Below are 27,445 nucleotides of genomic sequence, written 5' to 3' on the forward strand. Positions count from 1 at the left end.
TGTATTTGGCAACAAGAACAAGAAGACCATTAGACATCTGCTGCTCATTCAGAATGCTGCTGCCAGGATTCTAACAGAACCAAAACATCTGAGCATATTACTCCAGTCCTCATGTCTTTACACTGGCTTCCAGTTACATTTAGAATTGATTTTAAAGTACTATTACTCTGTGACGAGGAGGAGGGCATGGCTGGGCCGTGAGGGTGCATGGCCGTTGCTGAGTCAACTAATCAGCGGGAGAGAGAGATAATGGGGACGCCAATTTGGGAGAGAGAGAGAGAGACACACGCGGCCGCTGTGTGTCTATGTGTTTTATGTTGTTTTAAGTTAATTTCTGTCATTAAAGTTTACGTTTACTGTTCTGCCAGTTCCCGCCTCCTCCTTGCCCATCGTTTACCCGTTACGTTGGTGCCGAAAGCCGGGAAGGAGGAGGGATGGACTGTCGTGGAGTCCTCGCCACTGCCGTATACCAGGGGAGGAGCCGCAGCCATCCACCGGGGGACGGAGGAGTTGCTGCCGGCTGCCGGGAGTCAGAGGAACCGATGCCATCTGCCTTTTTTTTTTTTTTTTTTTTTTTGCAATTAGAATTGGGACTAATATTTTAGTCTGTTCAAAATCACTAAAACTGCAATGAAGACCATGTTGAAGAGTTTCTCCTAAAATGTTGTTTATTATTATTATTATTATTATTATTATTATTATTATTATAAATTGTATCCTGCTTTAGTGCTAGTGTTATTTTCTAATGGAGGAATAAATAAATAAAAATATTTTTCTGATATGTCATTTTTTAAGAAGTGCATGGTAATCATGGTACATATACAGTCGTCTCTACCAAACCATCTGTTTCACCAATCAAGCCAAGTGCATCTTTAGTTCTGAATTAAGACATTGGGTGAGTCCTGCTGATATGACCTGCCTCACATTTACACACAAACATGCATGACATCCACCCACACATCTCGCAACAATGGGCTCAGTGCTATACAAATGGACTCTGTGATTGCTATACAAATTTAAATGCAGTCCAATCCCTCCAAGGAAGGGATATATGAAGGATGTTTTGAAAGTGTTTTGAAAAATAGCTAGGTGTCAGAGATCAGCAGTGAACCAAGTAAAAAACACAAGTACTGTATGAATAGTCATATTGTCTGCCTCTCGGCTATAGTAAGTTTAAAAAAACAGCTTTATATTTTGATGTGAGACTACATATATAATTTGTAGAGTAAAGCTGTCAAATCCAGGTTCGGCAGTGTGTAAAATAGTAGATGTAGCACTTTACTGCATAAGATTGAGCTTTTTTTCTTTGTATGTTATGAGAGTACTCAGAGTAAAACTTTTTGTTAAATAATCCTGTTAAGAGGTGAGTTGAGTCAAAAACTCCTGGTCGCATTCACTGGGATGCTTCTGAGCTGAAGTGCGAAACTTTGTGAATATACTAGTTGTTACCACTTCTGTAAATCTTACTAAATACAAAATGCATCATTTGTTTGTAGAAATGGAAGACAGCAGAGCAATTAAAATATTCAATTTTTATCAAAAACTACACAAAATCAAAACAATACAAAAAGTGAAACAATAATTTTTTCAGGTAATCTCAAGCATAGCAGATTTAAACAATTTGGCAGCTTGACTGTTGTTCTTCAAAATATTTCTATATAATTATTTTTCAAGTAATATTTTATTTTAACCCTTGTGTTTTCTCAGTCAAAAATGACCGGCCCACTAAGATTGTTAATACATCTCTCATATTGTATGTATTATCCCAAGATACTGCATTGGATCTTTTTGTCAACTTCTTCTTTAGTAATTATGACAGGTTTTGTAAGAAATATATTATATAACTCAGCAAAAAAAGAAACGTCTTCTCACTTTCAACTGCTTTTATTTTCAGCAAACTTAACATGTGTAAATATTTGTATGAACATAAAAAGATTCAACAACTAAGACATAAACTGAACAAGTTTCACAGACATGTGACTAACAGAAATGGAATAATGTGTCCCTGAACAAAGGGGGGGTCAAAAGTAACAGTAATCTGGTGTGGCCACCAGCTGCATTAAGTACTCCAGTGCATCTCCTCCACATGGACTGCACCAGATTTGCCAGTTCTTGCTGTGTGATGTTACCCCACTCTTCCACCAAAGCACTTGCAAGTTCCTGGACATTTCTGGGGGGAATGGCCCTAGCCCTCACCCTCTGATCCAACAGGTTCCAGACGTGCTCAATTGAGATCCGGGCTCTTTGCTGGTGTCTTGCAGGAAATCATGCACAGAACGAGCAGTATGGCTGGTGGCATTGTCATGCTGGAGGGTCATGTCAGGATGAGCCTGCAGGAAGGGTACCACATGAGGGAGGAGGATGTCTTCCCTGTAACACACAGTGTGGAGATTGCCTGCAATGATAACAAGCTCAGTCCGATGATGCTGCGATACACCGCCCTAGACCATGACGGACCCTCCACCTCCAAATCGATCCCGCTCCAGAGTACAGGCCTCGGTATATATATATATATATATATATATATATATATGGCGATATACCAGTATATATGATAAACCGGAATTTGGCAACCGCGATTGACACGCTGTAATACACTGTGTCTCGTTTCGAAGGCTGCACGCTAGCCCTTTGAAAGTTTCAAAGTCTTTTGAAGGCTGCAGTATACGGAGCGTCCTCCTTTAAACAAACCTCGTTTAAAGAGACGACCTTCGTAGGACAGACGGAAACAGAACTCATCATGGTTGCTATGACAGCACGCCACTCTTTAACAAGCACTAGCATTTGAGTGAGAAAGGAACAAAGTCCCTTTGAAAGGGAATGTATGAGGTATATTTTAGGAGAGTTATAATGATGTAGAGAGAAAAGAAAATAGATTTTACTGGTGTACATTTAGTCTATAATACTTTATTTTAATTATATATTACTATAATTGTGCATATTATATACTCTGCATCCATCTGCTGAGGTACTTCAGCTTGGGAATTAACATTACTTACGTTTGAACATCATATTTTCGGGCAAATTGGAATCATTCTTTTTAGACATATCTGTTGAAGCAAAGAATTGTGGGCAGTGAGTGCCCATGAAGGATACACCTCATGCATCCTCCGAATTTCCATGAAAGGTCACATTCGAAGGCTGCATTCGTAGTGTCCAACTCGCTTTTCTGAAACGAGACAGCCTCGATGATGGATGCAGTGGAGGACGCAGCTTTCGAAACGAGACACAGTTTCATAAGTTGATGTCCAAACCTGCACGAAGCTAGAAGGCACACAAGTTCATTTCTCTGTCCAAATATGGTGAAGATAATGAGGAAGTTATGACATCATGCATACCTCAGTGCCCACATGACAGGGACTTCCCCATCCCATATCATAGTAGGATAAATTACATATCAAGCATAAAACGAATCAGTTGACTGCTGAGACTTATTGTAAATAAATAGACGATTACAAAAATATATGGTTTGTCTATTATTTCCATGCAGTCTCTAGTATTGTTTATGATTATTGACAGTTCTGTAGCTGTAATTGCAGAAGAGCTGTACACCTTCTATCATCTTCACCTGCCAATAGTCTGCTTTTTGCCTCATTATATGATTGGAATCCACAGATTATTAAAACACACTGCTATAACAACTCGATTAGGATTGGAGGTAAAATATATGGACAAGATAATGTTTATTTTATAATGTTTACACTTCTGTATTTAGACACTAATGCTAACGGCTATTTGCGGCCAGAATCACAAGACATGTTTTTGGAAAATGATTCATATAACTAAGAGCTTTAAAGTTATCATCCTCAAATTTGAAATAGAACATTATCGGACTTGTGGCATTGCTCCATTATGTTTCTATGCATCAACAAGGTCAGTGTCATATATTAATTCATATAAATATTTATAAAAATAAAAATAAAAAAAAAGCTGATCACTTTCAAATAAATGTGAGCTTTTCAACATTTGTTTTTCTTGATTTTTACTTTTTAACTACAAACTTCCAAGTGCCTCCATTCAAAAGAGACCACTTTTTGAATACCTCAATTCATATTTTCTTTTTCTTTTTTCTTTTTCTTTTTTTTTTGTTTAAACTCTTTCTATGTTTGTCAAGTTCCTAATAAAGAGAAAAATATTTAATTCAATTACTGGATTTAAAAAAAAAAAACAACAAAAAATAGGTATTACAATATATATTTTTTAATTTTATAAACCAATTGTTATTGATTTAAATAAATAAATAAATAACTATATTGTGATATAAGATTTTGGTCATATCGCCCACCCCTAATATTGATAGAAGGATTATACCAGGCTAGTGGGAGGCACTCCCTGAAGATTTTCTTTTTTATTTTTTTTAAATAATAAAAATAATTTAATAAATGAATATTTACAAAATGTGTGTCATTTTTAAGTCTAGAATCTGTACTTTACAATGCATATAACTGATCCTACCAATTCTTAAATAATGCTTTTTAATTGGTTGACAAGCTAGAACTGTTTTGTTCTCATGATTTGTAAATTTGTTTTCAGAACAATTATACTTGTGAGCTCATAAAAACATAAAAAAAGATGAGAGAGCCATGTGTTGAATATTGCTGGATATCGTTGGTCTCAATTAGTAAAATGCAATGAGCAAATTTGTTTCACTCAGATGCCAAACTTCAGTGAGTATTAGTGTATGAAATTCTCACTGACATTGTATATTTTATTATATGAAATATATATAAAAAAACAAAAAAAACCAAAAAACAAATCAGGAGTGTCTTTTTGTCACGTTTGTCCTTATTACTTCCTGAAACATACATATAACACAGACAATGACATATTGTAACTTACAATAGACTATCCCTACTCAAATGAGCCCAAAAACAACATAATATGATGAGTAGATCTTGAAATGTTCCTCAAAGAGTGTACATTGAAACATGATGCATAAAAGGGTGCTCTACGCACATTGTGTGTTTGTGTTTGTGTGTGTGTGTGTGTGCGCACACATGTCGAGGACTTAGTGTGTCCAAACATACATCCACATATGTGCTCATCTAAGGGATTGGGATGATCCTGAACACTTAATATTTCTGTATTTTGTAGTCTAATCCATTCATTTCCAATGGCTGGTCACTTTAGACCTGGAACACCACAGGTGTAACAAAGTGAAATAAAACCAATGCAATTTTATGAAAATGATCTAAAAAAACTAAAATAAATACAAATGTGTGTGTTCAGATGCCTCGTGAACAAAATCATGGAATTGCATTCCAACTAGATGAAATAAACTATAAAAAAAATTAAGTTAATCGGTCCGTTTTGACCGGAACACAATAAAAGGGTTAAAGGGCAATGGACTTCACCTCCCTCTGATGTTCTGAATCCATCCCCAATCAAACAGCTTTTAGAACAGATAAACAAGTGTGACGGCCAGTGCGTGTGGCTTGGAGGCTCATCACATTCTCATTACATCAATTTCTCACACCTGATTTTGCTTTATCATATGATTTTTAAACATAGATATAAAATAACAGAGCAAAAATACACAGAGAGCTTTGACTTCTTAGGAGGGATGCCACACAGTTGTCTTGACTTGACTTGACCAGCATGACAGTCTGCAGATAAGCAGATTAAGGAATTAAGTCATTTAGATTTAGATGGCATACATATTATGACTAGACTGCATCAGTCATTCAGAGATCTTAAATTCTTTAAGGCTTAAAGGATACACTTTGAGTACCTGTGTTTGTTTGTACTTGGCTTGTGGTGCGTGCTGTTCTGGTAATGGATTGTACTCTCTGGTAACGTACATTATTTATACGTAAATGCAAAAGGTTAACAGAGGAGTAGGTACAATGCCTAGCTTGAAGCACAGCAACTAATTGCACCCAGAGTCACAGTATAGGAGACACCGAGGCTAGCTGTCAGTTTTTTTTTCTTCAGTAAATATTTCTCAAGTTTGGTTTTATGTTTGAAAGTTTCATTTCTGCATAGCCACATGCCTTAATGCATTGGCTACAAATAAAAGCTACCAAGCATTTCACCGATATTGCCCAGGAGATAAGATACAGTTAATTGAACACACATTCACTTTTTTGGGGGCATGTTGTCATACTAAGGTGGTTTATCACAATGTGAACATGCCATTAATCAGCCTAAGCTTTTTTTGTTGTTGTTGTTTTTTGTTTGTTTTTCTTCTTCTTCAAAATTTAAATAGTAAAACAGTTAAGATACAGCAATAAATAAATAAATGTTTACAGTTAACAAAATATGAAACCACTGTTTTGGTCAACAGAAATCGTACCAATTAATATTGCTATTATTACATACTAAACCATGGCTAGAGAAAATATTTGTGTAACTGAACTTGTAACTCAAAACCTTATACAATACATGTTGTTAACTGGCACTGCCAATGTTCACTTGGATGCATCTTTTTTTTATTTATTTTTTTTTGGCTCTCTCTTCTCTGTGTGGCATGGACTATGTATTGTAATTTAGTCCATCTCATACCTCCTTCCTTATACCACATTATTTGTTAAGCCAATCTCCATTTTGCCTTAGATATGATCCTCCATTAGAGGTGAGCACACATACAAGTTATTACCTTGGCACATGCTTATCAGCTGTTGCCTCTGAGAGAGAAGCGGGGGTTCAGTGATTTATCTTGTTTCTGTAACATCTACCAAGCCACGCTGTGCATTTTCAAAGCAGTGTTGCTATGGCACAGTTGTAGAGAGGAAGGTTTGGCTGTGGCAGAGAGAAACGGGGCAGAGGTTAGGGTTGGGTGCAAAGCAGATCTTTGCTAATGGATGCCCATTGCCATGTGGGTGGAAGGGAAATGGACACTTATGCCACTTATCATGGCCAGTGGGTCAAAGAACAAAGGGAAGCATGGCCATGGAGAGGGAGGAAATAAAAGATAAAGGAAGACAGGCTGCTGCCCATTGAGCCTCATCAACATGTTCTCCTTTTTGTGGTCATTTTCTTTTAAGTAAATTGTGGAGAATAGATCCAAACAGGTAGGCATGATCAATGTATTTGTCATTATGTGTCTTATCCAAGAGTCTCTCAGTGGAATGTTTAAACAATGTCTTTTAACGATTTCACTTTCAACGAATGGCTTTACTCAATAGGTTTCTTTAATGAGCAATGAAAATTCATCTTCCACATGTTCTCTTTCAATGAAATTTCACTTGCCTGTGGTTCTTGTCCTATCTTTAACATGACCAGGTGTTGCCCCAAGATGCAATTCAATTTAGGTCAGATTACATTAGCTTGCACAGTCCTACTCAACTTAGGAAAGCTCAGGGGCCACAAAGCAGGATCCTTTACCCTCAAGGGCTGCACTACTTATTTTAAAGTAATTATTTTTATTAATGAAGCGAGAAGACTATATGTGGTATGCGGTACAAACAAAATCTTATATCATGGTAACAATAGATACCATGATTTACTGTAGTAGTCATTTCTAGAAATTCAACCTAAAATGTTTTATTTATTACATAATCATGCAGGAATGTCTCTTTTTTTTTTTTTTTTTTTGTAAATTCAGTTAATTAAATACTTTACAGATGAAAGCTACTTCTGTCTTATTTGATTATTTTGATTTTATTTGAAACTCAATGGATGTAATCCAAAAGATATGCTTATTCAACAAATGAATGATACTGTAGCCTAAGTCTTGCATCAGGGCAAAAACAGCTACTTCACATTATGTAACACTAAAGTAGGGAAAAAAAAAAAAAAAGATTGAAAACAGTAATACATTGCATATCTGTTGAATGAGCCATGCTGAAAGCCATTGTAAATTTTCTTATATAAGCACACCTGTGACCGCACATAAGTTGAATTCTGTATTAATGTACCAAATTGCATTAATACGACCAGCTCAGAGCTGTGACCAGCCACACTTACAGTACGAACCCAGTACTAATAAACCAAAATCAGGTGTGAGAAATTGATGTAATGAGAATGTGATGAGCCTCCAAGCCACACCCACTGGCCGTCACACTTGTCACACTTAGGAATTGTAAACAACTTACAGTTAAGGTCTACACTAGACAAGCGCAGTGTGTCATGAAAGATCAAAACTAATTTGCTCTCATTATAATTAATGAACCTCTCTACACATGAAGTGCCCATCTGTAACAGTTTGCAGACCAGTAGACTATAGTTTTGTCCTTTGTTTTGGATTTTTAAAATAATGCCGCTGATATACCACAGCTTAAATCAAATCAAATCAAATCAAATCAGTTTTATTGTCACACAACCATATACACAAGTGCAATGGTGTGTGAAATTCTTGGGTGCAGTTCCGATCAACATAGCAGTCGTGACAGCGATGAGACATATACGAATTTACAATAACATCAAATTAACACAACACAATTTAAAGTCTAATATACACATAATTACACACAACACAATATACAAATAATAACATACACTGTACAGTATACAGTACACACAATATAGATACACATTATTCAATAAAAAGAAAAAAAAGTTATATATATAGTAGTATATATAGAATATACAGTAGGTTGTATTGTACTGTATTGACATTCAGGCTGTTGGTTGATAGTAAGTAGTTAAGAGAGAATATAATATAATTTATGACAGTCCGGTGTGAGATATAAGAGTAATAAAGTGCAGTGCCGATGTATTTTGATCGTGGGAGATCAAGAGTTCAAAAGTCTGATTGCTTGGGGGAAGAAGCTATCATGGAGTCGGCTGGTGCGGGTCCTGTTGCTGCGATACCGCCTGCCTGATGGTAGCAGTGAGAACAGCTACCATCTGTTTACCAACAGCTAAACAGTATATAGAAGAATCTGTACAGGTTGACACATTTCTACCATTGCATGGAATAATCAGTCATTCTACCCAGCCCTAATCCACATGTTCTCTCTCAATGAAATTATTTCCTTATTGTTCTTGTCATATCTTGTTAACACTACCAGGTATTGCCCCTAGATGGCAATAAAATTGCAATCAGATTACATCAAATAGAATTTTGCAGTGCAGTTCTTTTTTTCTGATTTTAGAATCCATAGATAGTTTATATAAATAGGCTAGGAAAGGGCACAAGTTCTCAGAAGTAACAGTAATGGTCGACCAAGAAAACATAATCTTTGGCATGCCTTTTCAACTTCAAAACCTTTCAGTTTTAATTTTGCCAATGGTTGCATTGAATTTTCTGTCGAGCACTTGAGCAGTCAAAATGACCAAATGCACAACCTACTACACAAAGCATTATACTAGATTTCAACGGCTACATGGGAAAAGTGAACTCTCCAGGAAATGCATTAGTGTTCTGCTTGTTTGCAGTAAATTGTACAGAGTGGCGGTTTCCCCCCACAATCATGCCAAAGTCTCCGTTCTTCTGACATGGCAAACATTGGCATTACACGCTTCTGAGACCTTTATTCAGCAAGCTCTTGGCCAATCTGTCAGACTCACTCCATTCAGAATTGTCTCCAGTAGCTCTTATTGTCGAACTAAATCCACACCTACACCTAATCAAGTGCAAACGGGACTATAAATGCTCAGTAGCCCCATTACCACGAAATAAAATAAAATAAAAAAATAATTCCTGTCATAAACATAAGAATGTGGCAGCTCCTGAAGCCCCCCAAAAAGAAAATTACAATAGTCTATGGCGGAGCCAGTGGAGGGCCCAGAGACAGGCGTAGACCAGGGGACCAGGGTGGAGCCGGTGACCAGGGAAGTGGCCTCAGGAAGGGAGCGGGGTCCGGAGGCCAGGGAGGTGGCTCTAGGAATGTAGTGGGGTCCAGAGGCCTGGGACGTGGCTCCAGGAATGGAGTAAGGTCTGGCAGCCAGTGAGACAGCTCCAGGAAGGGAGTGGGGTCCGGAGGCCTTGGCTGTGGAATAGGGCTTGACAAGGCAGAGTGGCATGTAGGAATCTCAGGGGACGGGGACACTGGAGACTCAGGGAGTGGAGCAGCTGGGGGCGGAGTGGACAGAGGCGCAGGAATCTCAGGAGGTGAAGCGGACGGAGCCGCAGGAGTCTCAGGAAGAGAAGTGGGTGGAGCTGCAGGAGGTGGAGCGGGTGGAGCTGCAGAAGGCGGAGTCACAGGAGGCTCATGAGACGGAGACACAGGATGCAGAGCGGGCGGAGCCGCAAGAGGCGGAGTGGGCGGAACCGCAGGAGGCTCAGGGGATGGAGTCTCAGGAGGTAGAGCTGCAGGAGGCTCAGGGAAGGGAGTCTCAGGAGGGGGAGCTGCAGGAGGATCAGAGAAGAGAGTCTCAGGAGTTGGAGCCGCAGGAAGATCAAGGAAGAGAGTCTCAGGAGGTGGAGCCATGGAAGACTCGGAGGGCGGAGCCTCAAAGGATGAGGAGAGCATAGATATAAGTTTGTGATACCTGAAGAGGATAAGTTCTCTGAGGATGGAGAGGTAGGGACCACCGGGACCACAGAGGCTGGGACCACCAAGGAATGGACTACTGGAGTAGAGTACAGAAGGTCAGCCCTTATGATGTTATCGATAAAATCCTTAAGTGGGAGACGATCACAGTCAAAAGGGACCAGCTTCCTCACAGGGCCATTAAGTCCCATCCAAAACATGGTCCTGAGGGATCTCTCATGCCAGTCGATTGAGCAGTCAATTTCCAAAAAATAAAACAATACTCCACCACAGGTGTGGACCCTTGGGAAAGCCGCTCAATCTGTTCTGCTGGATCCATAAAGGGAGGTCAGTTCTTCTGTCACAGTTTCTGAAGGGAAGAGACGAGAGAGTGAGGACTTTAATTGTAAACAAAATAAGAGGATACAATGATAAAGGTAAACATACGAAGAAGAAAGTAACACAAACTCTACAGCAGTATGCTGCTAACAACGCACCACATACAAACAAGAACCAACCAGGAACAAAGAACAAGAGGGTATTTGTACACATGGGCTAACAAGAAGACGAGTAACACTTGGGACACAATTAGGGCAATGGACAGGAAAACAGACATAACAGAGGAAGATACAGAACTTCAAAATAAGAGTCTCTTCAAACTTTCAACATAAGAGTCATTTGGGAAAAAATAAGTATGACGTGACGTGACAATAAGTAAGTTTCTGTATTCTCTGAGGCGGGGTCTGGTTTCTGAGCGATCCATTGAATAAGCATTTACTCTCACAGTTGAATGAACAGCTAATTTTCTCTCTTTTAGTCTTCACATGTGCCAGTAGCTTGAGTGTAAAAGCCAGAAGTGAGGCTGACCTAAAATTAAAGGATTTTGTTTGGAGTAGCTCCTCTCTTGAAGAACCACTCATTAAAGGTGCCCTCACCTCTGCCCTGCCTGACTGGAGCAGCTCTCTCCTGGGTAATGACTACTTTTGTGAGCAGCAGCAATGGAGCCAAACCTCCATCTTTGTATAACAGTCCTCCGTCTGAGTCATTTGAATTCCCAGGAGCAGGGCCCGGATTAAGGTGGTCTTAACTGCCGCAGGATTTAATGAACGACTTGTGCAGTACAATAACATTCGAGTCGACACAAACAAATCACTCAGCGACACACTAATAGGGGAGTTCTGTCCTGCTTCAGCAATCTCTTTGCGTGTGCGGTATGTAAACAGGAGGTCAAAAAGAGATTAAGACCTGCTTTGTCTCTGGGGATTTCAGTCCATGGTTTGAACCTGTTTCCACGTGGAGCCCCTACTAAACCTATCTAGCTTGAGTTCTCATAAGTAGTGGGCTACTCAATTGCTTTAATTAAGGTAATAAATAATAATGTAATAAGTAGTCATTAAGCAGGTGAGTTTATCCAGCAGTCACTCTTAAACCCGAAGTATACTTCAGTTTTGACATGAATGCTGTCCTTTCAAGGTATGCTTAATTTGTCTGTGAGCGCATATACATTCTCTTGGCACATGCACGCTAAGACTGCTATGAGAGTCTGGACTATTTATCTTCAAGGGTTTAGATGCATAAATATGTCTTTATATTCCTTCAGACTCAAGTTACACAAATGCAGGTATTTCCTGACCTCCTCACACATGCGTTCTTGCCATGCACATCCACTGTTTTTGTTTTTACATTCGTCTTCTGTTGTTTAGCAGTGCTTGCATCTTCTGGTACTTCTTTGTGACAGCAACTGCTCAACTGTGAGTGTTGCCACCTTGTGGACCCACAAATTAGTGCAGAGTATGCGTGGTTAGAAAAAACTGGTTGCACGTGTTCAGTGCTCATATATATATATATATATATATTTATATATACTGTATACAACTATGGTAAATTTTATGGTAAAGTGCACCCCACACAATGTCTATATCTCATGGTCCTCACCTAATGGGCTTGAACTAGCAACCTACTCGTTACTAACCTTGGGCTTCAGTCACAATGCCGCACCACCACTTATTGTGGTAATTCTGAATTGTCTCATAGAATGCTTATCATAAACTGTGGAGGAATTTATGATGACATTTTTTTATTTTTATTTTTTTTGGCCCCAAGAGAAAGTGCTTCTCTCAATCTCATTTGCCACACTCTGCGTGTGCAGCATCAAAAAAATTCATCTATCTGGATTTTTTTTAAATGATGCGGTATGATACAGAGAACTGCAGCATATCTTCAAGTGCTGATCCCAGCTTTCCCAGGCTTAAGTCATAACCAGTTTTTAATTAACTTATCAAAGTGCGATGACAGTCTAAAACTCGAAATGCTTCACAGCATTGTTTATGATTATGCACAAGTTGTTGAAATTTGTGCAACTCGCGCTGAGACTAAAGTGGATAGTTTCCCATTATCAGAATCAGAATGAGCTTTATTGCCAAGTGTTCTCAAGTACACAAGGAATATTTTTTTGGTGATAGGAGAAACAAGTGCACACAGAACATTACAGTGAGACAGAATATAAAACAAGGTACAGTAAGAGTATAAATAGACATACAATTAATAGGACAAATAACAGAATGGCGTATGTACATGTGCAAGTGGTAAAATATGTGCAAGGTAGTTGTATGTACAGTTATTGAATTAAATATGTGAATTTACATATGTACATGAGATATTTATTTACATTATTGCACTATGGGGGAGTCCTGAGGCAGTTTAATTGTTCATAGGGAAAATGGCCTGAGGGTAAAAACTGTTCTTGTGCCTGGATGTCCTGGCGCTCAGTGCTCTTTAGCGCCGGCAAGAGGACAACAGTTCAAAGAGATAGTGGGCGGGGTGTGTGGGGTACAGACTTGCATGTTTCCTCACTCTGGAGATATACAGGTCTTGGAGGGTGGGAGGGGGGGCACCTATAATCCTCTCAGCAGTCTTGACTGTCTGTTGTAGTTTCCTTCTGTCTGATTTGGTGGCTGAACCAAACCAGACAGTTTTAGATGTACACAGGACAGACTCAGTGACAGCCGAGTAGAACTGTCAGCAGCTCCTGTGGCAGGTTGAACTTCCTCAGCTGGCGAAGGAAGTACAACCTCTGCTGAGCCTTCTTCACAATGGAGTCTATGTGGGTGTCCCACTTCAGGTCCTGAGAGATGGTAGAGCCCAGGGACCTGAATGACTCTACTGCTACTACAGTTCTGTTCAGGATGGTGGAGGGAGAGTTCTCCTGAAGTCCACTATCATCTCGACTGTTTTGAGAGTGTTCAGCTCATGGTTGTTGTGACCGCATCAGACAGCCAGCTGATCAACCTCCCGTCTGTATCCCACCTGTCCCATCTTATATGGTTTTATAAGGGAGGGGGATATCTTGGTTTGTGATCTTCATTCATCCTGTTTCATTACTTGGTGCTGTGGACACTGATGTTGGTTTAGAAGTGGTGCTCTCTATCACACCGTGTGAGCATGGAGCCTATTTGATGTGACATTTCGTGCTTGTTGTGCAAAGATGGGCCAGCTATTTGTCATGTAGAATTGGTTAAACAAGCTAAAAAACTATTGATTAGATTTTGCAAAGCCTAATGCAATTTAAATAACATTGTTAAGGGACAGCAGTTTAATTTAATTCACAAGATTGTGTGCTCTCATGGAAATCACAGACCACGTCTTTAATTCATAACAATTAAAGTCTTTGTTAGAGAAAATGTGTGGATCACACAAAGCAGATTTGTATTTGTCCAAAGCCCTAATGTAAAGGGTCAATCTAATGTATGTGTACAAAACAGCATTACCTTGAGCCAGTCTTTGTGAATTTTTAAAATGTTTAAAAGAAAAGGCCATCAAGCAAGGCTTTGTATGGAAATGAAAGAATAGGCCTTCTAGCCAGGTATTCTATGAAAATGTAAAAGAACAGGCCTGCTTAGTAAACAGTACTTAGTATACTGCCTTGTGTTTGCATAGTGTTGGTAGCCTGCTGTTTGAGGATTAGAGTTGCCCACCTGTATAGACACAGGGGAATACATAGGACATGAATGGCTAGATTTGCTCTGGACTGCAAGTACCCATTTCACTGCAGATTGGTTCATTCACACCACGTCTGTCTGACTCAATTAAAGCTGATGTGTGGAGTGGCATGGGTTTTTTTGTTACACACTGTAGTTATTGGTATTTTGAGACATTGGTGAAAATTGCTTAATTTTCGGACTGGAGATTTTTCAGTTATTCCAAAAGCTTTGTTTTGAAATCCTTTTGATATTTTTTTTATTTTTATTATTATTATTATTTTTTTATCCTCCAGTGAACAATTAGTATTATTCACACTTTGTGTCATCTTACTACCCTTTTTACATTCTTAGCAACTTGTTGAGCTATTGTCACAACACTATATCATCACAACACAATATGTACAGTGTTTTGTAGGCTGCGTTGGTAGAGAAGCATCTGCCAAGAAACAAATTATGCAATTTTGTGCAGTGGTGGGTAATTTTGATGTTCTGCTGCCACTGTGCCAGGTGACCTGTAAGGTGTCTCAGAGTGACATATGACAAGAAATGCCTTTAGATACACAGAAACACAACTGATTGTATTTTGAACAACAGACGAAAGAAAAGCTGTTGATGTGTGTGTCTGATTTGCTGTTTGTTCATAGATTCATTGGCACTCTGCTGCTCATACACATAGCACGAGAGCTTCTCGCAAATAAAACACTAAAGAGTTATCAACCATTATTCTCTGTCAGTCGTCTGGTAGCAAAGTTTAAGTTGAACTCTGCAAATGATCTCCGACTATCTCAGGAGCTCTTTGAGTTTAGTTTGCTTTATTTCGTGTTTTACATGCATTGTGAACGCAACTCTCAGGTTCACTGTACCGATATATCGGTCGGCCGATATTAAGCGGTGCAGAGTTGAGTGGTGTCTTTTCGGTAAGCTGCTAACTAGTTTGTGAAATGCATACTGGAAAGTTAATAAAAAAATGACCCCATCATTTTCCCTTTTCAATATAACTAATATAACGTTAACCCTGTCCCTGACAACCATGTCACTCATGTCATGTTTGCTGTTAGCCAGCTATATTTTGTCAGTGCAGTAATGTAGCAGATTGAAAGGTAAACATCAGAACATCTTTTTGCAGCTCAGCAGACAATGGTGCAGTGGTGGATTGTGTCTGTTGGGTGTCGATTTCATGCTACGCTGTTACCTAGTTGTGAGACGCAATGCTGGTCCATCTTTTACTCTTTGTGACAATGAGCTTAAAGCTAACAAGCTAACCATGCAGCTACTTTCATTGCTTGCTGCTGAGTGGAAGCTAATGTGTAAACATGTATTCACCAAACTGTATTGTTCAGGATTCACAGTTTGGTACCCCCTTCAACCGAACAATTCCAATCATTGCATTTAAAAAATGTAATATTTAAAAGTCTGGTTTTCCACCGTTGAAAGTTTCCCCTGAATTTGTATAGCAGTGTAACACTGCTGCCGCTGTTTATTTCTTGACTCGGCAGGTGTAAATGCTTCTTGTTTTATAACCTGCCAATAATTGAGTGGCAGTATTAAAATAGTCAGCATTTGACTGATACCTGAACACACAGTCCTGATGTTTATTTAGCTATTAATTTTATTTTAATTTATTCTTTATTTTAATGGTCAGCATTTGACTGATACTAAACATGCAGTACTGATGTTTTTTTTTTTTTTTTTTTTTAAGCTGTTTATTGCATTTTTATTTATTCTTTATTTTCTCAGTGTTCATTTCTAGAATTTGTTGACAATGTATAATAATAATGTCACATATTCTTTGATAAAAATATTTGTTTAAGAAAGCAGCCTTCTGAGTACTTTTGCATAGTCATATCGGTGCAAAATCGATGAACAATCCACATTTCAGCTCAAAAATGTACTATATCGGCCACCATATCGGTAATTGTGAATTTTCCCCCTCTAAAATCCCATATCGGTCGGGTTCTAGTTCACTGTATTTTGACATTATGATTCCAATAATTCCGGGTATTTGTGGCTGTATACGTTACTGCACAAAGCAAAGGACATGCAGCAACATCAGTTCTACTGGTAAATTGTCATCTGTAGTCATAATAATTCAGTACAGCCTCAGAAGTGGTGCTTGAACAAGAAGTTTATCTTCTGTGTTTGTCTACTTTTTAGCCTCTGTGTGTGTTGCAAGTTTACCATTAAGATAATAATAGAATTATGGTTTAATTATGTGTTATATATGTTCTTATATAAAGTATATGTTCTATACATGTTCATTTCTACCACTGTATATTAGGCATGGGCACGAGTACTTGGGTACTCGGACGTGGCAGCAATGATCGATCATGAAAACGATGATTGATGGTGATCATGCATGATGTGACTGTTTACTTAATTCAAAATTCAGTGACAATTACTTGACAACTAAACACAAACGTGTCAAAGAGGGAGCTTATTTTTAATTGATTACATTGTGGTTTTGAGGGGTACAATGATTGCCAGAGACGTCTCATAGCAACCAAACTGATATACGATGCTGAAACGCTATCATTACGATAATAAAAAGAGAGTGTAATTAACTGTTCTTTGAACACCTGTCTCTGCAAAATATTTGCTAAACACGTTTGCTAAACACGTTTTATTATCATTTAATGTAAGAACTTTGTCTCGTTAATGGATATTATTTAATAAAGTGAATGCTTGTCACTGACTGTAAACCTTCCTGCCCTGGGTGCCGAAATGATTGTGTGACATAACACACCTGCATCTCGACAAAATGGGAGATAAAGATTTCTGCACGAGTTTCCAAGTTAGAAGTGTGACATAAAGTGTCATTCCGTTGCTCTTTCCCCAGTTGAAAGGTGGAAATTTCGACTCTCCGAGTTGAATGGAACACTTCATGAATCATCACAGCAACAACAATAGGGAGCGTCACGGCTTTCCCCACAGGAGCGAACACTTGGGGAGACACACACACACACAAACACACCAAGTGCATATACAGCAGGCGAGTTTTCAAACAGCTAGACAGAGTGCAACTAAATGGAACAGAATGCAGAGTCTTCAAAACTGAACTTTTTAAAATTATCTTAAAAAATAACATGTTAAAAAAATTAACGCAATTAATCATGTCCCCTGACGTGGACGTAAATTCTGTAATAAAATATTTTCCAACCATAAGAGCCTCAGGTGGGTGGAGAGATCTTCGAGTGTTCATTGCATACGTGAAGCAGTTGCAGAGGCGATGTCAGTAAGCTAAATCACTGACTTTTTCAAGCTTGAAGTATATCTGTTTTTGTGAGGCGTGTAAATAGATGGCAGTGCGCCTCAACAAACCTCACAAGCAAAGAATGAGATTCGCTCACTCTGAGGAAGCAGAAGCACAAAAGTTGGGCGAAACGCAACAGAATACAGGAATCTTGAAACATTTGGACCATCTCACTAGTATTCATCGTCATAATTTATGACGATGAATATCAGTGAGATGGTCTAAATGTGTCCGTCTGAGGCAGGCACATGTTCATAGAGCGACAATTCAAAATAGTGCAGATGAAATGCAAGAACGCATACTAGACACATTGGCGACCTTAACGCAAAACAGATTGTTTTCAACTGTTGGCTTGTTAAATGATATGAGAATAAAACAAACAATATATTGAGTTACTTTGGACATTCACCAGCCAGTGTGGCTATGGGCGAAAAAGTTAATTTCGTACCCTGGTTCCCACACAGTATATGCAAATTTCAGTAGTAAATGGCAGATTGTCATGAGGCAAGTTTTCATGTGCAAGCTCCTCCTCTTCCTGTCCGGTCACAGAAAGGTCACAAGCAAAGGCATGGTTGCTTCCAGCACTTGCATCCATTACCGTTTAGCCGATTCTTTGCTGTCTTGTGTGGTGTCACTTGCTCAACGTAGAAGGACTTCACATTTTTCAGGAGTTCATGGCCCACCCGAGATTGATTTAGGTCCCTCCAATGAAGCGCTTGTTTCCAATTATAGTTTCAATTTACTGTATAATTGCAGTAACATTTTACCATTTAAAAGCAACACAGAGGAAGATAAGCCTATTGAGATCAGTGCATGGAGTGGTTCACCAGTTCACAATTAAAAACCTAATTGTGTTGCAGATGGAGTGGGTTTTTAAACCAAATTTTAAGTCTAATCAAATCAGGACATTAGATACACCAAAAAGGACATCTGACTTGACAGCTTTTTTAATACAAAGCGAACCTCTGCACAAAAGATGACATAGTATATACCTTATTTTGCATCAACATTTTCGACCAAACTCCAAATGATTATTGCCTGTTTTGGTAGTAATCCAAAGTTCTAAATGGATCAAATAAAGATAATTGGTGGATTATACAATTTGAAACTCCACATTGGCTGCCAGGGCAAAGTTTTTTCTTACATACTCTCCCTCATGTGCAACAGTTTAGCAGATTAGTGGAGTGCAAGATATTATGTATTATTGATAAGCAAATTATCATATGAGTTTTGGATCTGATATAAATTTAAAACCTCTTAAATTTTTTAATGTTTGCAATAGAATGATGTAAATAAACAAACAACAACAAAGTCACTGTTCCCTGTTGTCTTGCCCTTTTGAAAGATGATTATAATACAAATATGTCATATAATACCCAATCCTTGCAGAACTGTTTTCCAATTTAGGCATAGACAAAAACAATTTGTGTTCGGGAAGAGCTTTAAAAAGAAATGATGTCCCTGCTTAATTATTTGAAGGGAGCACTGATAGCATGCATGGAATGATTAATCTGAAAGCAAAAGGATCTCAAAGAGAAGATAGTCCATTTATTTCTCCCTTCATTGCTACTCAATATAATCTCAGGAACAGATTTCATATCAATGTATGCAAATATATGAATCTAGCTTCATTGGAGCAGACAGAGAGAGAGAGAAAAGAAGCAATTATATAAGATGTGTTGGCCTATTTTTCATTGGAGTATCCTACGAAAACATTGATTGAACGTCCAAGGATGAAAAGATTTAGTACATTCAGCGACTGTGATGAATGGTGACGTCCATTTTTTAACATGCCCTTCACAGGTGGGCACACAGCGCACCAACATGCTGCAGTGGATTTGTCTCTTGTTAAATGTTGACGTTTCTACCATCGGATGTGCTGAGATACAGAAAGGTAAAATCATCCCCAAGGTGGTTCATTTAAAAGATGTAGAGCCGCTTCATTTCACCCCCCAAAGTGGTTCATTTAAGAGATACAGTTTCTTCATGAATCATTTTAATTGTTTATTCAATGGAAACGTCCTTATCGTATGAGAAGTCTGTAGCTGATGCAGGGCTTGGTCCTAATAATTGCATCAGAGCACGTGCATCGGATTCATTTCATGCTGTGGAGTCTGTGCATTTTTTGAAAGAAATCGTTGTGAAATGCATTAAAAAAATGGCAGCTGGTAAAATATGTAAATATATATTATATTAAATATAATAATATTCACAATATATTTGTGATGGTTTTACTGGTGAAAATAAAATTAATTTATTTGTGTTCTCATTGCTTTTAGACCATCTTTGATTTAATGTCGTTAGAACTGGTAAGCTCAATTCATTTTTTGTGAATCAGTTTAAACTGTTTAAATTAATTATTTAGAAATTTAATAAAACTGTTAGTGTCATCACTCAAAAATGTTCACGGAAGGAAAATGTAAACACGTTATTACTGTGTATTATCTGTTGTTGTTTTTTTTTTTTAGTGCATATAAATAAAATTATTAAATATGTGTGACATGTCTTGAATATTTTTAACTACATTTTTCTAGGGATGCTCAGATGTAAAAATGTTTGGCTGATATGAATGATACTGATATAGGTTTTACTTAGAAAGTATGCTTTAAAAATTAACAAAGAGGTACAAAAGTTTTTTTACTGTTCTAACAATAAATAATTTCCACTGAACATGGATGGATCTGTTGAATACATGACAGGCCAACATTTTAAAGAAAGGCACAATGAAAGATAAATAGAACATAAAAATATAAAAAAGATACAAAAAATAACTAAATATGATAACATGATGACTGTTTGCACTTTTGTTTTTGCAGTTCAAAACAACTGAACTCACATTTTACATATACTCTATGTACTGTATATGATACAACATTACAAACTCATACTATGCATTTGCTGTGAAATTCCACAGACATTTCAACCACATCATGTAAAAACAAAAAGTTCCAGACTGCTAGAGTGCAACTTGCTCACGGATCACTGACTGAAGCACTAACGTTCGCTAACTGAAGTGTTGAATGCAGACTATAATTTAAAACACTGCCTTTTAAGGTTTAGTAATTAAGGCCATATTGTGATTTCAATCTTAATTCAATCAGTCATGCAGCATTAATAGTTATCATACAGATGTCTCAGAAGTCAAAGTCTGCTGGTTTCAAAGAGTTTTGGATGGTTTCCCTAATCATGTAGCCTATAGGTAAGTGCCGCTATCACAACTGTCACATTCACCAACGCGGGAGTTGTGATGAACCCAATTGCGGGAGTTTATTTAAAGGAAACTCAGGAGAAACAGGTAAATTGTGTATACAGGGAATCACAGGATAGGAATAAAGTCTTTGACAATAGACTTAGGTCAAACACAGGGAAATGGTAGTAGGCACGGATCCATAACAGGAAACACAAAACACGGCACTTGCCAAAAACAGAGAACTTAAGCTTCAAGCTGGCATAAAGGTGAGTTACTTCTTTCAACAGGAAGGTTGGTATAAATTACAAGGCTTGAGGTTCACACAATGTAAACAAAGACATATCCAGCACAGACACAGCGGGGTGTAGTGTAACCAGGAAGTAACACTCGGGCAAGGAGTCATTCATAAATGTCAATATGTAGGAATCACTCAGGCTTCATGTTAGTCATTAATCTTGTAAGAGCAAGCAGTTCATCAACACACGAGTGGGGTGAATACTAGTAAAGCTGGCATGCCATACACTCGGTATATACAAAGTCACTTATCTTGTTAAATTGAACAGGGCGTCGAAGCACAGGTAGGCGAATTGCAGAGATGTTGAAAGTCACATTGTCAGAGCCGAAGAAGAGTCCATGATGCCTTCAATAAGACCAGTGCCCAGAGAGGAGAGAACTGATTCAAGAAGGGTGGCTCAAAGTGTGATAGGTATGTAGAGTTTACCCTCGGGACACTCAGGCGGAGCAGGATCCGTGGCGGAGGCTTGGGTGATCCGGTCATCCAAAGCCCATTGTATAGGGAACATGAAAATCTCAGATGGCAGGATAGTCTCTGTTTCCATGGGGTTGGTGTCAGGAGAATGTCTGCAAAACAATGCATCTGCCTTGGTGTTCTTGGATCTGAGGCGGTAGGAGATCGTGAACTGGAAGCGGGTGAAGAACAAGGCCCAACGGGCCTGTCGTTGGTTCAGCCTGCGTGCTTTCTGGAGGTATTCCAGGTTCCTGTGGTTGGTGATTACTAAGAAGGGATGACGGGAACCCTCGAGCCAATGGCACCACTCGTCCAAAGCCAACTTTGTGGTGAGTAGTTCTCTATTCCCAAAATTGCAGTTCTGCTCTGCTTGTGATAACTTCCGGGAATAGAAAGCACGTGGGTGCAATTTTGCTGGGTTCCCTTGCCGCTGAGATAGTACCGCGCCAACTCCCGTGGAGGAAGCGTCAACCTCAACCACAAAGGGGAGTTCAGGATCTGGGTAGACTAGTACAGGGGCAGTGGTGAACTTTTTCTTCAATTTGAGGAAGGCGTGAGAGGCTTCTGGGGTCCAGGATAGGTTCTTGGGTCCCTTTTTGAGTAGAGAGGTCAGAGGAGCGGCAGTGGAGCTGTAATCATGGATGAATCTTCGATAGAAGTTTGCGAATCCCAGGAAGTGTTGAAGATCCTTGACAGTTTTAGGAGTTGGCCACAATTTTACAGCCTCCACCTTTCCCTGATCCATCTGGATTTCTTGCGTGCTGATGTTGTAACCAAGGAACTGGACATGGCTCAGATGGAAAGAGCACTTTTCGGCCTTGAGGAACAACTGGAACTTGCGCAGACGCTCTAGCACTAGGGCCACGTGCTGACGATGGTTGGTCAGGTTCCGGGAGTAAATCAAGATGTCATCTATATAGACAAGGACAAAACGGTGGAGGTACTCCCGGAACACCTCATTCATAAAGCCCTGGAATACGGAGGGGGCGTTGACCAGGCCATACGGCATAACTATGTACTCATAGTGTCCCATTGGTGTCACAAAGGCCGTCTTCCACTTATCCCCCTCCTGTATATGAACGAGGTTGTAAGCACTGCGGAGGTCAAGCTTAGTGAACACAGTTGCTCCTCTCAGCAGTTCCAGGGCAGCAGGGACGAGGGGAAGGGTATACCAGTACTTGACTGTGATGTTGTATAAGCCCTGGTAGTCAATGCATGGTCTCAGACCTCCTTTTGAATGAAGAAGAAGCTCAAGGCAGCAGGGGAAGTGGATGGGCGAATGTAACCTTGGCTAAAGCTTCATTAATGTAGCCTTCCATTGCCTTCTGCTCTGGCAGTGGCAAGGGGTATATCCTTCCTCTGGGCAGTGGTGCACCCAGTAGGAGTTCGATGGCACAGTCCCATTGTTGATGTGGAGGAAGTTGGGAAGCTTTCTTGGGGCAGAACACGTCAAGATATGGCTGATAACAATCAGGAATATCCAGGGGACCGTCGCTAGCTGGGCTCTTGATGGTCGTAGAGAAGACATTCACGGGCTTGACAATGGAAGAGATTTCCTCATCTCTCCTGTGAGGACGAAGTACTGGCCGTATACAGGTTTTAAAACATTTCTGTCCCCATTGTAGGATTTCACCGGACTTCCAGGACAGGACCTGGGAATGATCACACAACCAAGAACCTCCAGAACAATAAACTCAATGTCCTCCATATGCATAAAACCCACCTGTAACGTTACCAGGGTGGTATGGTAACGGATGTACCCCTTACCCAGCGGGTGACCAGTCACGCAGTGTATGGGGAGGTCGGTGTCAAAGGGGACCTTTGAGAGTCGGAGCTTATGGCAGAGGTCGTCTGCGGATGAAGTTCCGGAGTCAAGGAGCATGGTGACTGTTAAGGACAGGTTGGCAGAGGACACATTTACTCTTGTGCATAACGGAATATTGCTTGAATAAACAGCAGTAATAGAACTCACAGCGGAGCGTGAGGGTTTCCCAGGACATGTGGCTATGAAGTGTCCATGATTGCCACAGTATAAACACAATTTATTGTTTGAACCTCTGGTTTCTCTCCGTTGGAGCAAGGTGAGAGTGGTCAAGTTGCTTGGGCTCGGGGTTGGGTTCTGGAGGGTGATTACCAGACAGGTGGTGACCGGGAGGGGATTGTAGGGCGTTCTGTTAGGCAGGACTGCATGCGATGTGCCACTCGTATGGACAGCTGGATGAATCGCTCTAAGCCGATGGCGTCATCGTAGGCAGTAAGTTGCAGTCTCAGTCGAGGATCCAATCCCTGGCGGTACATGGTCATCAGGTCAGGTTCGTTCCAACCACTAGCCACTGCCAATGTGCAAAATTGCAGCACATAGTCGGTGATTGGTCGTTTACCCTGGCGAATACCATGAAGCTGCTCGGCCACGAAGGAATCACCTAAGGGGGGACAAAACACTTTCCTATCTGATGTCTCAGTTACCGAGCCTCCTTGATCCCAGATGGTTTTGCCCACAGAAGAGCTCTCCCGGTCAAGAGGGAAATAACGTAGGCGATCTTTGAATGCTCAGTGGGGAAACCCTGGGACTGCATCTCCAGAACGAGCTGGCACTGCAGGATAAAACCACTACAATGCCCTGTGGACCAGGAGTATGGGGCAGGGTTAATTATGGGACTGGCATGAGGTGAAAGTGAAGCGGGCTCTGGTGCAGGATGTGTGGTTGGCAGTGTAGGTTCTGGGGTGTGGAGGAGAGCTGCTCTGAGCCGTCGTACCAGCTCCGTGAACGGGTCATCTTCTCCACTGGTGGTAACTTCCGCTGGGTTCATATTTCTTCAGTCTAGCCTTTCTACCATCTGTAGTGATATTTATCATCTTTATATGTGTGCAGACTCACTATGGTTGCCCTCTTGACTTCTCATAATCGTGCCTCAAAGGAGGGCTTGAATGTTTCATTACAGGTGTAGAGGACAATCAGGAAATAGTTTTCTCCCCACGCATTAAATGAGGGATAGACTTTAGAAGTTGGGAAGCCAAACCCTAAGCAGAGTTTCTTATTGCCAGTTGGCCGGAAGCCATTGAAGGAAAAAAAAATGAGGAAAAAACTCCTGAATCCATTAGCTTCAGGCCTGAGCTGGAATAAACGGAGGGTTATTATGAAAGGCTATGGAAATGCAGAGTCACTCAGGGGGCTTTGCAAATGTGTACTAGAAGGCTGTTTGTGCTGCCGTTTGTTTGGAGTAAAGAGCATGCTAGTTTAGAGTGTGGAAGGACACTTCAAAATTAGTGGGGTAATATTACAGGCTCTGCTAAATTCACAGCAACCACAATATGCCACATGCATTGGCCCCACAACTTATTTGGACACAAAAGCCACTCATATTTCATTCCAAAACTCTTAATATATTTCAACATTTAATATTTCAAATATATCAGACCGACTTAGAAGTAAACTCTCTTTTCGGAGTCATTTTTGCAATCATTTTTTAACAACTGGTTTCAGGGTGATTTTGAGTGGATGTACTAAAACTCACACATATGTCCTAACAGAGTAACCAAAGGTGCAGTTAATCACATTCACAATGAATATGTTCCACCAACATTTGACAACCATAACATGTCTAAAGATGTGTTAATGTTGAGTATATGACTTTATATGACCTAACAACTCCTTTTTAGCCAATTTTTTATAAATAAACCTCACTTGGTTTGGTATTATGTTATGTAATGCAATGACTCTCATACATCTTTAGAGACAATAAAAAGGTTTACTTAAATTTAAAATTTAAAAATCTCACTTAAATTTGTTTTAGAGCATTAGACTTGACATTATGTTCCCTTAGTAGTCAGTCAGCTAGTTTCCTTAGAAGGTACCTTCCTACACAAAACGCTGCCTGTTTAATCATTGACTGATTGGGCAGCAAGGCAGCTGTACTAGGTTTTGTACACAACTGTATTCACAAAAAGAGAATTGCCTCTAATTAGCGACCACCATTCACTTGACTCCTCTAACCTCAACCGCAATACAGCTCTGCCATCCTTTCATGTCTTTTCCTTCTGTAGTTTCGAAAGATTGGAAATGGCAAATAGTGTGATGTCATAGTCCACGCAGGATATTTTTAGCATTGTTGACTGATGACTGTAACCCAGAGAGCCGCTGGAGCCCTGTATCTTTGCAGCAGCTGTCAAACAGGTCTGAGTGAGGGCTAGCTGTGGAGAAGGGCCTCGGTCAGGGGACAGCTCACCCGCCGCTGCCACCCAATTATCAAATGCCGGTCAGTCTGCTGCAGGAGAGTGCATTAGTGAAAAGCTGCAACCTGTTGAGGCAAACTGTCAATTATCTTCAGGAGTCCGCTCAGCTCAGCATGCATCCTTCTCTTGCTGAGTTCACTCCAAACGCCGAACCTTCCCTCGTACCAGAACAGAAACACACATACATAGCGCTGGGATTCATTACCCAACCCTCACATCTCTCTATCTGATAATGAGGTTTCTGCTCAGCCAAAGCTGAAAGATCACAAGCACAGTACCTGTAGTCCTCTCTGTCCTTCCATCTCTTTCTCTCTCCCTCCATCATTCCCATTTTTTTTTCATCTGCTTGCTACAGCGAGGACAGCATGTGCTTCTGTCTGTCCCCATAGCGAGTGTGACCAGAGGCCTGGGGCGAGAGACCTCTGTGGGGACCACCCTCTCTTGCTCTCTTTGGCTGGCTTTCTGTCTTATTTGCTCTAGTTTCTCACTCCCTCTCTTTCTTCCTTTGTTTCTTTCTGTTTACTCGGTAAGACCCTGAACTGATTCTCCATGTGCCACCTTGCCTGCCGATAATTATGTTCCTGGAAGGCAGAAAAAGAGACCCAATCTTTTTGTTCTTGAACGCACTGGACTCTGCCCATTGGCGGAGGTGCTCACTGATAACGGATGTGGTGCCTTTTATATGTTTGTCGTGCCTAATTAATTACTTACCAAATTACACACATACATTTTCAGACCATGTCCACAGCACTATTAAAGCGTGGGTGGTTTTTGACTTCGATTTTCCCCCCTCTTCCATTTCCTTTCTGCTCAAGCACTCTGTGCATGATGCCTTGAGGACTCAGAATCCATTAAAGCGGTACATGTTAGTGGCTTCAAACTCTTAAAGTGAGCAACCCTTTTACGAAGCCCTGGCGGACGCTTCTTAACAACCAGATAACAAACTTTTGCCGCACTTCGACAGGGCAGGGGTATGGGGGTGGGGGGGGGGCATATGCGACTAATCACTGCTTCTTGGTGCTGAAGTAATTACACAGAGCTTACTGACCAACATGATCCCAGCTCAAGGCATTAGTCACATCAATGCTCCAACTGTTAATTTAGCCTTCTACTGACAATCCAGAGTGGTCTTGTGGGTGAGCTGGTTAATGAGGACTCTGTAAAGGTTAAATAAACAGAAGAGAATGAAGGGAGGAGGAGATGGGGAGCGGAGTAAGGCCGACATCAAAGATCTCAGAGCTGATGAAGACCTCAGTGCAACAGGCCAGCTCATTCTCCTCAGAGTACACCAGCACTGCTACTAGAAAGAAAACATATATCTTGTTGCTCAGCTCTCAGCAGATGTTAGGACTGTGCTTTGTGAGCAGTGATCCAGGTTTTTGTTCTTCTAGAAATCTTTCTTGACATTGTTAAAATTGTGGTGTATTACTTGACTGAAGCTTTCCCAAAAATGGCTTTTTTCCTGGGTAAGCTGCTGTGTCCAAGATAAACACAAACACAAAATTTCTAATTTAGACAGGATCTGAGAGATGAGTAATGGAGTCCTTCATTTGACATCTTTAAAGAAAAGTATGTTGAGAACTCTTCGGGTATGTTCAGTGATCATTCACAATAATAACTGACTTGTCAATGGGGTAAGATAACAAGGCCATACAGAGTATAGGAGAATATAGATGTGGGTTCTCA

At 40.1% G+C, this 27,445-nt stretch overlaps 1 protein-coding gene across 4 annotated transcripts in view; it reads left to right on the forward strand.

Annotated features, from left to right (window-relative positions):
* Positions 1–27,445, forward strand: part of LOC127429389 (cell adhesion molecule 1-like) — a 459,647-nt gene that overhangs the window by 196,733 nt on the left and 235,469 nt on the right. The gene's annotated exons all lie outside the window — the stretch shown is intronic.

The sequence above is a fragment of the Myxocyprinus asiaticus genome, chromosome 38, assembly GCF_019703515.2.
Source record: "Myxocyprinus asiaticus isolate MX2 ecotype Aquarium Trade chromosome 38, UBuf_Myxa_2, whole genome shotgun sequence".
Lineage (NCBI taxonomy): Eukaryota > Metazoa > Chordata > Actinopteri > Cypriniformes > Catostomidae > Myxocyprinus > Myxocyprinus asiaticus.